Genomic DNA, 5,043 nt, shown 5'->3' with positions numbered 1-5,043 from the left:
CCAATTAGACAAGTGATCACAGCTGCGGTCATGTTCAAACGGCGACTACGAACCCGGCCAGGCGCACCGCAGCACTCACAACGCCCCAACCCAAAGCAACCAGCCAACACATCTACCATACGCGCTGATCCAATTATTGTTTTCGAAAAGTGTATTTCTACATCTACATCTACATCTACATCCATACTCCGCAAGCCACTTGACGGTGCTGTGGCGGAGGGTACCTTGAGTACCTCTATCGGTTCTCCCTTCCATTCCAGTCTCGTATTGTTCGTGGAAAGAAGGACTGTCGGTATACCTCCGTGTGGGCTCCAATCTCTCTGATTTTATCCTCATGGTCTCTTCGCGAGATATACGTAGGAGGGACCAACTGCTTGACTCCTCGGTGAAGGAATGTTCTCGAAACTTCAACAAAAGCTTGTACCGAGCTACTGAGCTTCTCTCCTGCAGAGTCTTCCACTGGAGTTTAACTATCATCTCCGTAACGCTTTCGCGATTACTAAATGATCCTGTAACGAAGCGCGCTGCTTTCCGTTGGATCTTCTCTCTCTCTTCTATCAACCCTATCTGGTACGGATCCCACACCGGTGAGCAGTATTCAAGCAGTGGGCGAACAAGTGTACTGTAACCCACTTCCTTTGTTTTCGGATTGCATTTCCTTAGGATTCTTCCAATGAATCTCAGTCTGGCATCTGCTTTACCGACGATCAACTTTATATGATCATTCCATTTTAAATCACTCCTAATGCCTACTCCCAGATAATTTATGGAATTAACTGCTTCCAGTTGCTGATCTGCTATATTGTAGCTAAATGATAAGGGATCTTTCTTTCTATGTATTCAAAGCACATTGCACTGTCTACATTGAGATTCAATCGCCATTCCCTGCACCATGCGTCAATTCGTTGCAGATCCTACTGCATTTCGGTACAATTTTCCATTGTTACAACCTCTCGATATACCACAGCATCATCCGCAACAAGCCTCAGGAAACTTCCGATGTCATCCACAAGCTCATTTATGTATATTGTGAATAGCAACGGTCCTACGACACTCCCCTGCGGCACACCTGAAATCACTCTTACTTCGGAAGACTTTTCTCCATTGAGAATGACATGCTGCGTGCTGTTGTCTAGGAACTCTTCAATCTAATCACACAATTGGTCCCATAATCCTTCTGCTCTTACTTTGTTCATTAAACAACTGTGGAGAACTGTATCGAACGCCTTTCGGAAGTCAAGAAACACTGCATCTACCTGGGAATCCGTGTCTATGGCCCTCTGAGTCTCGTGGACGAATAGCGCGAGCTAGGCTTCACACGATCGTCTTTTTCGAAACCCATGCTGATTCCTAAAGAATAGATTTATAGTCTCCAGAAAAGTCATTATACTCGAACATAATACGCGTTCCAAAATTCTGCAACTGATCGACGTTAGAGATATAGGTCTATAGTTCTGGACATCTGTTCGACGTCCCTTCTTGAAAACGGGGATGACCTGTGCCCTTTGCCAATCCAATGGAACGCTACGCTCTTCTAGAGACCTACAGTACACCGCTGCAAGACGGGGGCCAAGTTCCTTCGCGTACTCTGTGTAAAATCGAACTGGTATCCCATCAGGTCCAGCGGCCTTTCCTCTTTTGAGCGATTTTAATTGTTTCTCTATCCCTCTGTCGTCCATTTCGATATCTACCATTTTGTCATCTGTGCGACAATCTAGAGAAGGAACTACAGTGCAGTCTTCCTCTGTGAAACAGCTTTGGAAAAAGACATTTAGTATTTTGGCCTTTAGTATGTCATCCTCTGTTTCATTACCATTTTGGTCACAGAGTGTCTGGACATTTTGGTTTGATCCACCTACCGCTTTGACATGAGACCAATATAAGATAACAGTCTAAATAACGAACGAAAATGAGAACGTTAGTACGTTCAAATTTCAGTGACACTGAATTGACAAATTGTCATTTTGTGTCTGGTGTTTTCCGCACGGAGGGGCAGCGTGGTTTGAGGCGCCATGTGACGGATTGCGCTGGCCGTCTCGCCAGAGATTTGAGTCCTCCCTAGAGCATGGTTGTGTGTGTGTTATTCTTAGCATAAGTTAAGTTAGTTTAAGTAGTGTGTAAGTCTAGGGACCGATGACCTTAACAGTTTGGTCTCTTAGGAATTCACATACATTTGAACATTTTTTGTCTGGTGTTTAAGTGCGCTATATCCGAAACAAAACCAGCGGCCAGGATGTAATAAGACACTTTGTTATTGGCTGATTTCGACCAGTATGACCGACATTCCTGAGAGCTACAATTCACACACAGCATGTAACACATAGCGCTTTCGTTGTCATGCTTTCAAAGTCTAGTAATTTGTGGCTCCGGCAGCTAATATCCGAGTAGACCATAGTAAACCTGTTATCTACTATTTTAAATTTATTTAGACAATTACATCAGTGTCTTAACATTTTATATTTATTATCTAAGCCATGTGGCAACGGCCTTGCCGTAGTGGATTCACCGGTTCCCGTGAGATCACCGAAGTTAAGCGCTGTTGGGCGTGGTCGGCACTTGGATGGGTGACCATCCAGGCCGCCAGGCGCTGTTGCCATTTTTCGGGGTGCACTCAGCCTCGTGATGCCAAGTGAGGAGCTACTCGAACGAATAGTAGAGGCGTCGGTCAAGAATACCATCATAACTGACCCTTAACATAGACATGTCTTAACATAGACAAATGTAATGTATTGCGAATACATAGAAAGAAGGATCCTTTATTGTATGATTATATGATAGCGGAACAAACACTGGTAGCAGTTACTTCTGTAAAATATCTGGGAGTATGCGTGCGGAACGATTTGAAGTGGAATGATCATATAAAATTAATTGTTGGGAAGGCGGGTACCAGGTTGAGATTCATTGGGAGAGTCCTTAGAAAATGTAGTCCATCAACAAAGGAGGTGGCTTACAAAACACTCGTTCGACCTATACTTGAGTATTGCTCATCAGTGTGGGATCCGTACCAGATCGGGTTGACGGAGGAGATAGAGAAGATCCAAAGAAGAGCGGCGCGTTTCGTCACAGGGTTATTTGGTAACCGTGATAGCGTTACGGAGATGTTTAACAAACTCAAGTGGCAGACTCTGCAAGAGAGGCGCTCTGCATCGCGGTGTAGCTTGCTCGCCAGGTTTCGAGAGGGTGCGTTTCTGGATGAGGTATCGAATATATTGCTTCCCCCTACTTATACCTCCCGAGGAGATCACGAATGTAAAATTAGAGAGATTAGAGCGCGCACAGAGGCTTTCAGACAGTCGTTCTTCCCGCGAACCATACGCGACTGGAACAGGAAAGGGAGATAATGACAGTGGCACGTAAAGTGCCCTCCGCCACACACCGTTGGGTGGCTTGCGGAGTATAAATGTAGATGTAGATAACGACTCGGAGCGCGGTGTGCTGGCCTCACTCCCCTGCTATCCGCATCCTCTTTGAGGATGACACGGCGGTCGGATGGTCCCGGTAGGCCACTCGTGGCCTGAAGACTGACTGCTATCTAAGCCATGTGTACACATTACATTTTCTGTTTGTAATGACATTTTTGCATAACTGAACCAGATACATTGTGTAAAATTTCTTTACAGTATCTTTTGGGCCCAATTTTGTTACTGGTACAAAGGAAATACATATTATTCTTCTGTAAGAAGTCGTATGCCGGCAGTGTAGCAAGTTACTTATTACTGTTACGAAGCAATGCATGTTATATTTAAAATTATACAGGAGTTTTAAGCTTTTCCTGGATTGTCAACGAAGTTGCTCTCCAGCATTTCATAGGAATTCGTTTCGTCCCGCAGATTACGTTGCCATATCACATGACCCTGCATGTACTCGCTCCGTCTTGCACGCGTTTGTCCCTTTTCCCTTCTTCTCAACATTTCTTTGATTCTCGGCTGAAACGCATAAAAATGTTTACAATATCCTCACGTGTGAGAACGTGTATTTCCTTTCATGCATAGTAATATTTATGAATCATGTTTCAACTCGGATGTGCCCTGATGATTCTTATAAAACCTAATCACTAAATCTAAAACTAAACATCACACAATATTTCTAAAAAAGTATTATCTCCACATCAAAGCACATCAAACCGAACGGATAGCCTTGCAAACACTTGTAACGCGACATCCTCCACTAGTATTACTTTTTTTCAACTGTAGTTGTCGATACCAGTATTATTTTTCGAATCTTGGACATGTCAATATTATTTTAGTTGCTTTTTGAAAACATTCATATAATTTTATGTACAGTATGCTGTATTTCCAGCTAAAATTTATGAAAAGGAATTACTTTATAAAATATTTTAGTTTCAATGCTATAATCGATTAGTACTAGTTCTGAATGAAAAGCTGAAATTATTTCTTTTTAGAAAAATTGTAAATTACAGGTTATTTGCTCACTAAAAATTTCTATTTCTAACTAGAATCCTGTACTGTTTATTATGTTTATTTCTGGATTCATTTATGAAATAATAAGGAAAATTGTAACCCTTTAGAATATTGTTGTTTCGGCAGAGTGTGAGGGCTGTAAGCTTGCCTCTGATGTGATTTGATGGATTTTTGTGCAATATGTGCAAACAATGTAATTTCGGCTTTGTTAATGTGGAAATCAAAATACTGTGTGATGTGCTAAAATGTGAGGAAATCATTGGAAAATATATATACTTAAGAATTTCTGCAATAACAATATTCCAAATTATTTAGTTGAAACCAACTGTGAAGACCTGATGTTAGATTTGCAGATTCAAGAATCAAACCCCTAGACATGAAGAACTGGAACCATCTCAACATAACACTCTAAGTAAACTTGAAAGTTTACTGTGTCTTTGTTCCTCTCAAATCTTCGTAAAAGACTTTGCTTATTAATTTCTTGTACTTGGCATAGTTTAATGTGAACAATAGATGGAAGAAAGAAGGGAGGAGATTAAATACCTCATCACCTTTCGGTACAATAGACGTATAGCTGGCAGGCCGACCGATCGTTAACAGGCCTTAGTAGCGTACGTAATAG

At 42.0% G+C, this 5,043-nt stretch overlaps 1 pseudogene; it reads left to right on the top strand.

The window, feature by feature from the left end:
• The first annotated feature begins 2,478 nt into the window (after positions 1 to 2,478).
• On the top strand, positions 2,479 to 2,596 carry LOC126189312 (5S ribosomal RNA; annotated as a pseudogene).
• The last annotated feature ends 2,447 nt before the right edge of the window (positions 2,597 to 5,043 follow it).

This window comes from Schistocerca cancellata, chromosome 5 (assembly GCF_023864275.1).
Source record: "Schistocerca cancellata isolate TAMUIC-IGC-003103 chromosome 5, iqSchCanc2.1, whole genome shotgun sequence".
NCBI lineage: Eukaryota > Metazoa > Arthropoda > Insecta > Orthoptera > Acrididae > Schistocerca > Schistocerca cancellata.
Note: the sequence above shows the minus strand (reverse complement) of the source record. Positions and strands in the feature narration are given on the sequence as shown.